Below are 13,007 nucleotides of genomic sequence, written 5' to 3' on the forward strand. Positions count from 1 at the left end.
TTTGCTTTCCCTGAATTCTTTGAAATTGAATTAAAAATTTACATGGAGCAAAACAAGAAAAGCTTAAGTGCACAGATCAATGACTTTTTACACAAGTATACAACATGTAACCACCCCACAGAATTCTGCTTTTAAAAGATCACTGTAGAGGGTATGGTAACAATTAAAACACAAGAAAAGAGTATGGAGACTAGGAAGGAAGATATGGCTATAATTTATGTAAAAGAGATATGGAGGCTTGAACTAAGATGATAACTTCTTGAAGTAGTGAGAAATGTAAGTTGGAAATTGGAGTTTACATTTCAAAGTAAAGCCAATAAGCATTTTTGCTGTATTGAATACAGGTGTGAGGAAACAAGAAATACAAAAGATGATTCCAAAATTTTAGTTCCGAGCAGTGATAGTATTAATTGGTGGTGCTGTTTCTGAGACAGATAAGGAGTTGATTGAAGGTGAAAGATTATCAAGAGTTCTGCCTAGCCGTGTTGAGTTACAGCTGTCCATTAGAATCCCTGGAGTCTGAAGCTTTAGGGGGAGGTTGGATGACATGGCCTGTAAAAATAAGAGTAGATAGCAAAAAAAACAAAACAAAACAGAGGACAAAAAGTAGAGCCAGCACTGCCTATGAAGGAAATACAAGGAAGTAGCAGGCAAATAGGTGTCCCCCCACAAATCATATGTTGAAGTCCTAAACCTCTGTGCCTCAGAATGAGGCTGTATTTGGAGATAGGGTGTTTAAGAGAAAATTATGTTAAAATGAGATCATTAGGGTGGATCCTAATCCAATACGATTGCTTTCCTTAAGGGAAGAGGAGATTAGGACACAGACACAAACAGAAAACCATGTGAGAATGAAGGGAGAAGACAGCCCATCTATAAGGAGAGGGGCCTAAGATGAAACCCACCCTGCCAACAAGCTGATCTCAGACTTCTAGTCTAGAACTGTGAGAAAATCAATTTCTATTGTTTAAGCCACCTAGTCTGCAGTACTTTGTTATGGCAGCCCTGGCCAACTAATACAGGCAAGAATGAAGATTTATGGTCCTTTTCTGAACAACCCAGAGATGAGGAAGGCAAACATCATTCTCCCAACCAGACATATTCACATATTGCCTATTTTTCCTTGCATCTGTAAGATATTACTATACACTTAAAACCAAGTTCTAAGGTATTCCAGTCTGTACCCACATTTAGTATTGGGTTTAATATTAAAAGAAACCCTAAGAATTTTATTACAGAATCCTTAGGGCTAACCACTAGTAAGGATGAGCAAATCTTAAAAATTCAAATAGGACATGAAGTCCTGGGAGATGTTTCCCAGCCTTAATTTTGGAACTAAAGAAAAGGGATATGACCAGAAACCAATATGTTTAGCAGAGACTGCTAATGTTTTTCCAGTATCCATTCTCCCCTTCTTTCCCTCATAAGTGCTAACTCAAGTTTCATTTAGAATATACACAGCCCTCTTGAATCATGTGGTTAGGTTTTGACCAATGAGATATAGGCAAAGAGGTTTTCAAGAAGGGTCTTTGAAGAGAGATGCATGCCTGTTTCACCATATTCTCTTTCCTGTGGTCTGGAAAGTGGGCATGATTACTGGAGACTCAGCAGTCATACAGCAGAATGCCCCCTGCTGAGAATGGCAAGGCAGTGCAAAAGAAATATGGTCTTTGACACCATGAAGTGACATGCCAGTCCTAGAAATAAACATCTATCTTGTTTTTCATCACTATTTCTGTTGTATTCTATTACTTCTAATCAAATACTCTTAAGTATATATATCCAAAGGCACCTTCCTGGTAGTATAAACAAAGGTAATACAATGAAGCATGCCATTTCATTTTTCAATGCCTGTTTCAATAAAACGCTTATTTCCAGACTTTGAATTTGGGCACATACAATGTTACAACTTGTGTGTGACACAACTCCATGGGACCTTATTCACATCGGGGTCTATGGAAATGGTATCCCTGGGGGTTGTACAGTGAACCAGCGTCTGAGTCTGATGACCCCTACTTAACATCAAAACATCTTTCACGTCCCATAATGATATAAACTGTATTTTTAGAAACTACTGATTAGAAAAAATAAAATGTCTCATTTAACTACATTCATCTTTTTATTCATCATGGCATCCATTTACTCTTGAAATACCATAGTGCATGCATGTATATAATGTTATCCAGTCTATAAATTTTGCTCTGGACACATGGACTGTGAATGTCTTACACTAGCTGTGAGCCCCCACCCACAGGGTCCTGGGCACAGGAATTAGGGCTACTAACACAATGTTTGAACTGTGAGAACCCTTAAATCCATGTACAGTGGGTAATTTAGGGTAGTGTTTTAAGTACAAGGGCTGTGGAATCAGAGACATATATTTCACTTTCTTTCCTACTACTTAACCTTATGAAGAACTAGGGCCCCCGTGACCCTCATTGTCCTCCTATTTAAAATGTGGATTCTAATAGTTGGGAGGATCAAATGAGATGCACAGACAAGCCCTTAACAGTAAGTACTCAGGCCATGTTAGCTACTATTACTGGGTGTTCAACAGTTCTGTTAGTGATTCAGTGAATGATACTAATACTTCACCATTTTGCAGATAAACTGAAACTAAGACAATCTAAGTTATGTCCCCAAATGCCTGTTCTACTTTTGCCAACTAATAACAAAGCCCATGCCCTGTCCCTTAAATGTCACAGGAAAGCAGATTCTGGAGGTAAGACTTCCTATCTGAGGCAGCTGTTATCACAAAATTGCTGCCATTGTCATCTCCTAAACTTTGCTTTTTAGGTGCTTCTTTTATTTAGCAGGACTCCTTCCTGCCTATATGCTTTTAAACCAATTTAATGTTGATAACAGATGTAGAAATCATGTGTTTTATGTTGCAAGTCTAATCTTTTAAAACAAATTACCTCAGAGACTTCCCTGGCAGCACAATGGTTAGGAATCCACCTGCCAATGCAGGGGACACAGGTTCCATCCCTGGTCCGGGAAGATCCCACATGCCGTGGAGCAACTAAGCACATGTGCCACAACTACTGAGCCCATGCACTGCAGCTACTGAAGCCCACGTGCCTAGAGCCCGTACTCCACAACAAGAGAAGCCACCACAATGGGAGGCCCGTGCACTGCAAAGAAGAGTAGCCCCTGCTCACCGCAACTAGATAAAGTCTGTGCGCAGCAATGAAGACCCAATGCAGTCAATAAATAAATTCATTTAAAAATAAATAAATAAAAAATAAAACAAATTACCTTAGATCAATAATTATTTTCAACAATTTCCCAAGATTTGTATAGATTTTAAATTTGGAAACATTCTCTTTACAGACATTGCACTGCTACCACACCAGAATGTTCAATAGATCTTTTTGTACCAAGTAAAATGCTCACAAACTATAATCTTGTATGCAGGGCTATGTGCACCATACACAGTAAATAAGTGTGTTTTTTTTTTTTAACAGAGGTGAGGATTAAGAGGTTCGGGGGTTGGATTTCTCTGACACTAGGTCACGATGATGGACAAGGCTGGATGTTGACTGGCAACCTTCATGATCTCTAAGAACAAAAATCAAGAACAAAGTTTGGATGCATGAAAACATTAAAATAAATAGCTTAATGACTATCAAATCTTAGATGTATACATTGATTATAATACTGATCATGTCATTTTCTACACTCTCAGAAACTGAATATATTATATATATACACAAATATAAAGCTTAATTTTCAGACCAGAAATTCATTTTAGCTACATACACTTATTATGAATCATCATCCTCAAAAATCTTATTTCCTTCTAAGTAAAATTCACCCTTACATAAAGTATATGCTCAATGAATGGTTTTCGAGAAAGTGAAGAATTGAAATTCAAGAATTTCTTAAGGGGGAACTTTTTTACATAAAATAAAAGATTCTCCTTTTTTTTTTTGCCTTTGACATTTTATTGTCATCATTTTAAAATTCCCCTTTACTCATCAACACATCCAATCAATCACCTACTCTATGAAAATCTACAAAAGATTTTCCTTTATTTTTTAAGAAAAAAATAATCAAGTAGCATATAAAGGTCGTGGTAAAAAGAGACTTTCGTATTCATCTCCAGTCCTTTCTTTCTATATTTCAGAAACAATCATGTTTAGCCACTTCTGGGTGTGTTATATTTTCCCCACAAAATTGTACTATTATTAATATATTAACATTTGACTTATTAAGTTAGGACATTGTCTACTAACTTCTTGCTATAGTAGAGGAGTTTTAACTCTTACCTCCCCCATCTCCCTCTATCTTAGTAGAGATGATCTCTGATACCTCAAATAACTTCCTTAAATCCCATCTCTTGTTCCATCAACTACAGAACGTCTCCTTTGATACTCTTCTATGTGCAATCTAGTATCTCCTCTTACTCCCTTGCACCTCCCAGCCCCCATCAACTATAAGTTTATGCTGGCATTTACATTTTCTCCTATAATCATTCAAATGTTTTTTTGAAATGTATCTGTCAGCCTGTTTAAAAGTTGAGGACCAGGAAACTACGTTTTCATTACCGTGACTGTGTAGCTATTTTTTCCTGAAGCATCAAGCGATGTACTAGTATTATATTTTCTTCTGTTTAGGTCAATATCTTGGGCTCCCATGTCTCTCTTACATGGTTTAATAAGAATTTTATTTCTTTAAGTTTCAATGGATTTTCCTTTTTTTTTTTTTTAATTTTCACCAATCGTATTTATCAGACCTTGAGTTCTTCCAAGCTGTAACTCATTCTATCATTTATATCACAGCCCCGGTTATCCCAGACACTTACTTCCCAGGTTTATAGGGAGTGTGAATGAAAACATGAATATAGAGGGATTAGCACCAGATCTAGCACTAATACTTAACAATAAATGTTATTATTATAGCATTATTGTTATTAGTTGTCAGCTGGGCAGAAGCACCATTAAGTTAAAGCCCATTTTTTCTTGTTTACTGTTATATCTATGTCATCTGGCACTGTGCCTAACTGTAGCTATTCAAAAATCGCCGAGGAAAAAATAATTGATGCGTATTTTGTAACAATCTTTAAAAATTAGGAAAAAGTTGTTCAGTTGATTCAGTATTTAACATTGCTCATACTCAGCAGGGTCATTTGGTATAGTAAAAACTGTAAATGGATGCTGTTTTTATTTTTTAATTTATCTACTTTTTTGATAATCATTTGGGAAAAATATATTATCTTCTCTGTAGAAAAATTGCAGTTTCTGGATTCTTCCATAATTTTTCAAAGAGTAATTTCAATGTGTTACCTTTTATAATGCTTAAATATCAATTTTCAAGGAAGGGAATAAAAAGTAATATTTTTATGATATGCATCCTTGTTTTTAGTTTTAATTTTTTCATAATTGAAGATTCTCATGCAGTTGTAAGAAGTAATACAAGGAGCTCTAGTAAGCCCTTTACCCCGTTTCTTCCAGCATTAATATCTTGCACCACTTCAGCACAATATAACAATCAGGAAATTGCCATTGATACAATACGTGGACTTTAAATTCACTAGTTCTAAATGTGTGTGTGCGTGTGTGTGTGTGTATGTGATTTATCACATGTGCAGATTCATGTAACCATCACCACAGGTAAGATACAGTACAATACCATCACAATTATCCATTGTTTTTCAACTTTAGATTTGCTAGAATAAATGTACGCTTTAACCACATTTTAATTATGGTTCCATGTTCCAAACCCAGGCACAATTAAGCAAAATATACGTATTAGTTCAGTTTCAACTTACATAGATTTTTAAGCCTTAAATAATCACACAAATAAGAAAAACATTAAATATGACTAATTACTAATTTTTAACACTATACTTTTCTAAAGGTAAGTATTTATCACAATATTTAAAAGAAAAAAATGAGTTTACAGGAAACACCTTTTACAGATAACATCTGACCAATTCCAAATACAGCAGTAAGTAGCTCTTGTTTTCCTTCAGATGTTGGTAAAGCACACATTTCTAATCCAACCAGAGTTTGTCGGCAACTCTGAAAATTCCAGTGAGATTTGGGCCAGGGTGGGTGGGCAGAATTTGACAAGTATATTCCCAGGTTTTGATCTTTTCTTTATTGAGATACCTGAATAGGTATGACTTAATCTGGAATGTATCCAGTTGCCTCACTTTTCCAGGCAATCAGGTATACCTATTCATAGTCCTCAGGACTCCCTACCCTCACCCCAAGGCAAGCAAAAATGAAAGGGAAATTAAAAAAAATCACGATACTTCTGGTCTGCATGAAAACACCATGATTATCTCTTTCTAATCAGATGGGAGTAATTTCCTTGCTCTCCACCTGACTAATTTTCTCCACTCTTCTCCCCTCCCACCAGGTATCTAAAAGCTAAATGTTTACAGATTAATTTGCATGAAATGGTCCCTTAGCAACAATCACTCACAGGATCAAATTCCTCTGCTCTTTGATACAGAGTTTTTTTTCCCCTGATGATACACCTGCTTTAATAAAGATTTAAAGTTAAAAATAAAAGTCAAATCCCAGAATGTAGCCTACGTAAGGCTATAGGTTTTAAAATCTGTTTAAAAGAATGTGTTTTTTAGATTGATATAAGCTGTTTTCAAGCCCCAGAATATTTTATGTGTTTTAGATCACATCCACACAACAGAAAAATTTATATAGGGCTGATTAGTTTTAAAATACAGTTGCAGTTTGCTGTCAAAGTAGAGTCACCAGCTCACCAGACTTTTCTGTCTACCTGTCCTGACACCTTTGCCCTATAGGATGAAGTAATTGATGCCAGTAGCAGTGATAGGGAATGGTAATAATGAAAGGTCCATGGGTAACAAGACTGGCCATTTCTTGCACTGATTGATTCTATGATTTTGTCAAAGACAGTTCAAAGCATTAGCCTCCAATTCTGTCAAATGATTATTACCCTACTAACTTGATTTATCAGTTGGTTTTAACCCCAAATTATAGCCAATTGAGGACCACTGTAATGGTGGAGACATAACTGTAATATGGAGACAATTGTGGAGGTTTTTAATGCACAGGCAAACTTTGCACCTCCTATTACAGAGATTCCCAAACCAGCCACTCCTTCAACCATAGCAGAAGTGGATTTTCAGCAACTGCACTCATGAAATGTGCCAGTTAATCACCAATAACCATGTCTCTGCCATGACTGTTATTCTACCTGTTTCTCAGAAACTCAAGGTTAAAGGAAAATCATTTTTTAAATTGATTTACTCGCAAAAATTTTAATGTTTCAAAGTAAGTAAAGTTGAACATGATTTTTCTGTTTTCTTAAGTTGGGCCAGTTATAATCTGACATTGTAGTCATAAGATTTCCTTTAGAAATGATTTAGTGTCAGGACCCTAGTGGACCTGAGCCTTTATGTCTTAACCAACCCAGAAAACTAGACTTTACCTAGAGAAGCTTAATGGTCCAACAATGTCATCTCAATGCCACAAATTTCTCTGGGCAACTGGGGGGAGGGGACACTAAACATGATACTGTTCAATATCATTATACCTACCACTCTGGATGTTTACAATGGCCTTGGGACAGCCCCAGACTCTGTCAGATAGGCAAAGATTACTATTACCATTTTACTGATCATTAATATAATATTTGCATGAGTCAAGGTTATTCAGAGAAAAAGAACCAATGGGAGATAGGTAGGTAGGTAGGTAGGTAGACAGACAGACAGACAGACAGACAGACTGATATATAGAATAAGGAGACCCAATGAGTCAAAAATTTAGTTCCAGTCCAAAGGCTGGCAGGCTTGAGACCCAGGAAGAGCTAATGTTTCAGTTTGGGTCCAAAGGCAGGGGAAAAATGGATGTTCCCGTTCAAAGGTGGTCAGGTAGCGGGGTATATGTATAGCAGGGGTTGGGGTGAGGGATCAGCCTTTTTGTTCTATTCAGGCCTTCAACTAATTAGATGGGGTCCACCCACATTACGGAGGGCAGTCTGCTTTACTCATTCTATCTATTTAAGTATTAATCTCATCCAAAAACACCCTCATAGGAACACCCAGAATAATGTTTGACCAAATATTTGGTCACTCATGGCCCAGTCAAATGGACACATAAATTTAACCATTACAGTGTGTTAACTAACCTCATTGCAGTAACCATTTCACAATATATACACGTAACAAATCATCACATTGTATACCTCAAACTTACATATATCAATTATATCTCAATAAAGCTGAATAAAATGAATCATCACAATGTTATTTCAACGTATGCAAGAAACACATACCACTAGAAACATCTGCATTCCCTGCAGTCTATTTTTTAAACTTCATATTTAGTGACAGTAAACCTGGGTTGACAGAGAGGCCAGCAGAGGATTTGCATGAATATTTTGTGTATTTGTGATATATGGTATTGCATTCCTGGGGGAAATATTGTTTGGTGTAATCTGTGGTGCTATGATCTTTCAGATTAATTATTCTGACCTTGGTCTACAAGCATAAACAGAATGTATTTCAGATAATGTTAGTTCCCATCATAATTATATTCTGTGCACATTCAGGTGGAGAGGAGTTAAGGAGCATCTGTGTTTGCCAGCAGGAGCAAGAAACCTTGAACCAAAAACAAATGCATAAATCTAATCTTAAGTAGTATGCTAGCTATTAGATGAACAACTGACCATGGACAGGGAGATGTGAAACTGCAAATCTTCACCTCAACCAAAACTATAGCATCCAGAAGATAACATTAATGATAAATTACCATAACCTGTGCCTATAAAATGAATCTTCTGAGTTGGCTTGAAAAAACTTTGTGTGATTACATCTATTAGGTACTGGGTATGATAAACACCTTTTAATGCATCCTAAAATTTGCTGCAGGCTTGTCAGTGTTAAAACAACTGTCAAGTGACCATTTATTGACAACACTCTGAATCACACTGCATTTAACAAAATAAATTCTATTTTCATGAATTTATAAATTATGACAAGATGATGACTAATAATAATTGGAAAGAAACTTAGGGTCCTAAAAGAAACTTTGTAATTTATAACCATTTGGTTTACAAATCTTTGATTTGCTAAAAATGAGAAATCAATGTGTATCTGATTTTTAAAATTTTGCGTGCATCTTTAAAATCTGTGTCAAAATAATATATGAATAAATTTAATTTGCAAACATGCAAAGTCTATGAGTCAGGATACTTTAAGTTACATGTGAATTAAACCTAGCTGAAGCCAGTTTAAATAAAGAGGGATTGTGCTGTATAACTAGGAAGTCCAAAAATGAAGTTCGGGTATGACTAGACCTAGGAGTTAAGTGGCTCTCTTTTCATATTTTGGCTCCATTTCTTGATGCTCTTTGCATGTTGGCCTCATTGTCTTCTTCAACAAACTGACTTTATCTATATGGAAAGATGGATGCTGGTTGATCCAAGAGTATATTTTTTACAGCTTACCATCCAAGAGGAAGTATTCCTCTTTCTTTACAGTCACATGTAAAGTGTCATAAAAAGTTTTCATTGACCCTGTTACAACTGTCTATTCTACTCGGAATGGGGAAAATGTCTGTATTTAGAGAAGTCTAGGGCATAATTCCTGTTGTCAGGAACTGGGTGACACAGATTAATAGACATGTATTACATGTTTGAAAGAAAAGAGACCATCATCCATTGGAAAATAAGTATTGGAAAGGCCAGAATCATAGAGTCCCATTTCTTTAAGTGATCAAAAAATTCCATGAGACATATTAATTTATATTTTTGTTTTTCACTTGACTCCAGAATCCTGAGTTTTATGGGACTAGACACCTACTGTTCCAACATAATGCAGTTACTCACAATTTATTCAAAGCACCATATTAAACATTATAAGTAGTTATAAAAGATAGAGAAAATAATTCTTCCAAGGACCTTATAACCTACGAAGACTTTGTGCGAAAAAACATGGAAATGCATATTGAAAAAAGAAAAAAAATATTATAAAATTATACTGAAACTCCATCAAATATTTTATATCATATTCCATAAAACAAATCAAAGATCTTATATAAATATAGGATATTTTCAGGTATAAGTAAGCATTTACTTATTTTCTTTATTTATTGACTTAATTATTTCTCTTTCCTGGAGTTTCATTTGGCAAATTAACACACCAGGACACTAAATGGTACTGAGGTGATCTGAAAGAATTTAGATACATTTCAATTTGCCCAAAACTCAATTTGCCCGAAGGTGACGTAATTAAGTAAAACACTCCCAAGAGAAAGTTCACATTGTCACTGAACAGAAAGCTATCACAGAGTATTTCCATTACATAGCATCTATGGCCCTGCTGTTCCACATAAATGCTTAAGCAATAGAAAAATCTGTGCAAAAATGTCCAAGAACAGGGACATAAGGGTAAGAATTCAAACATCATGCCTGAACAGATACTTTATTTAACATCATACTTACTGTGCCTTCCTTCTTTCATTAACTTTGATTATAGATCTTTTTAAATGTGACTTGGTCAATAAATCAAAAAGTTCCTAGAGTGTATTATATGTATCTGTCACTCTATGTTTCTATAAATTGTTTTTTTGGTTTTTTTATTTTTTGTCTTTTGGACATGAAAGAGAAGAAGGTCATGCCAGAAATAAATGTATCATCAGGAGACAATGTCTGGACTAGAAGCTGTTCTGCATCATTGGAAAAAATATTGAAATAAACACACTACCCAGAGAGGAGTCCTGCCAAGCCATCCAGAACAACTTTTACCAAAATATAATTACAGGGGCTGTAAATATATTTGCTTTAATGGTTGGTACTGCACCTACAATTATAAGCAGTCCATTTATCTGATACACCTCTGAACAAGTAAAGCAATAAAAGTCTTTGAAATACTGGACAGCAGAGGGTGTTTCTCAGTTCTCAGTGAGTTACACCCATGACAACAATCTCAGTGATAGAGAGGCCATTAGCCTCAAGCATTCCATGGTGAATCCCCACAGCAAATGCCACTGAGTTCTCCGACATACCCATCACTCTTGTTGTTTTCCCATTTCTGACCAACTGGGTTATTTTTACTGCTTCTCCAAACTCAAGGTACCAAAAGGAGATCAAAACAACAACCAAAAATTACCTTTACTCTGTTTTATATAGAGAAGAGAAATCAGAAGGATAAATATCATCATTTAGCCTTTTCATTAATTATTGATTTTAGCATAAATGAAGAGGTCATGTCAGAGATAAGACAGTAAACAGGTTCAAGACTAAGAACCTGGGGCCTAAAGCAAATCAGTTAGTAGAAAAACTTGGAAACTGCATGGCAAAATATCACAAGTCCACAATCCCTTCCCTAAAATCCAAGTGTGTTTCAGAATTTTTCCAATTTTAAATTTTAATTTTAATTTTAATTTTTAATTTCCATAGTGTCCACACCATATATTGCATAAACCTCTCCACAGCTTTTAGGGCAACACCTGTAATCAAGGCCTCAACATTTTGCAGTGAAACGTAGGAATATTCTAAGAGGGTCAAGTATATGCATGAATTTCCTTCAGATTTTCCCACCATACGTGTTTGCGAGAAACTTAGGAAAAGTCATTCTTTTCAGAGCTGTTTGGGTTTTGGGTGGAAAAAAAATACTGTTCAGCTTCTCAGACCTGGCTTCTTCTCTGCAAAGACCTCTCTCCTCAGATCATTTCTACTGCCTTTGCTAGTAGCCTCCACCCAGACCTGCCTGAACCCCAGCAATGGCTACTGAGAGTCCTGATCTAAGCGTATGTGCTTCAGGGGAGGAGTCTGTAAGTGCTTAAATCCAGAAACCATGTTTGTTATCATTTGAATTCAATTTCCCTACCACTCTTGAGTTAATTCCATTTTCAAAGATCCACCTACCATGAGAGTCAATATGTTTTGCAATAAAGCTGCTGAATAGTCAGGATGCCAAAATATTTTTGAAATCAATTATGATTTTCAGTGAATTCATAACCAATCCACCAAATTACTCAGATGATTGTGTTTAAGGGTGGCCTAGGATAAGAAACAGACACACTAGAGGCCAAACTCAAAAGTCACTGTCTTAGTCCATTTGAGCTGCTATAACTAAATATCACAGACTGGGTGGTTTATAAACTAGAGGAATTTAGTTCTCACAGTTTTAGAGGCTGCAAGTCTGAGATCAGGGTGCCAGCAGGGTCAGGTGAGGACTCTCTTCCCAGTCACAAACTTCTTGTTCTATCCTCACTTGGGGGAAGGGAGTAGACACCTTTCTGGAGCCTCTGTAATAAGGAACCAGTCCCACTCATAAGGACTCCAACCTCATGAGTTAAACACCTCCCAAGGTCCCACCTCCTAATACCATTCTCTTTGGAGGTTAGGATTTTAATATGTAAGTTGTAAGGTGACACAAACCTTCACACCATAGCAATTACCATCAAAGTATCATACCTAGGTAGTATTTCTATTTATTTTATACTTAGTACTTGTTGACATAAAGAGTTGGGGGTATGCATGGGTTTGGATTTATGGCAGGCCCATTCCCTAAGCCTCTCATAGTGTCCCGTGCCAGAGCAAACTGGCTCTGAACCATTGCCTGCCCTCTGCCCATATGCCCATATGCTGCAGGCACTGAAGTGGGCTGCACAGTGGGAAAAAAAAGAAAAAAAAAAAAAAAAAGGGACTTCCCTGGTGGTGCAGTGGTTAGGAATCCATCTGTCAATGCACGGGACACGGGTTCAGTGCCTGGTCCAGAAGGATCCCACATGCCGTGGAGCAACTAAGCCTGTGTGCCACAACTACTGAGCCTGTGCTCTAAAGCCTGCAAGCCACAACTATTGAGCCCACTTGCCACAACTACTGAAACCTGTGCACCTAGAGCCTGCAAGCCACAACAATAGAAGCCACCGCAATGAGAAGTCCACACACTGCAACAAAGAGTAGCCCCTGCTCGCCACAACTAGAGAAAGCCTGTGCACAGTCAATAAATAAATTAATTTTTTAAGAAAAGACAAAAAAAAATAGTAAGAGACGTCCCTGGT

The 13,007-nt window shown here is 36.5% G+C and overlaps 1 pseudogene; it reads left to right on the top strand.

The window, feature by feature from the left end:
- Window positions 1-12,478: 12,478 nt before the first annotated feature.
- LOC130830660 (small nucleolar RNA SNORA42/SNORA80 family) lies at window positions 12,479-12,617 on the top strand (annotated as a pseudogene).
- The last annotated feature ends 390 nt before the right edge of the window (window positions 12,618-13,007 follow it).

Source organism: Hippopotamus amphibius, chromosome 10, assembly GCF_030028045.1.
Source record: "Hippopotamus amphibius kiboko isolate mHipAmp2 chromosome 10, mHipAmp2.hap2, whole genome shotgun sequence".
Lineage (NCBI taxonomy): Eukaryota > Metazoa > Chordata > Mammalia > Artiodactyla > Hippopotamidae > Hippopotamus > Hippopotamus amphibius.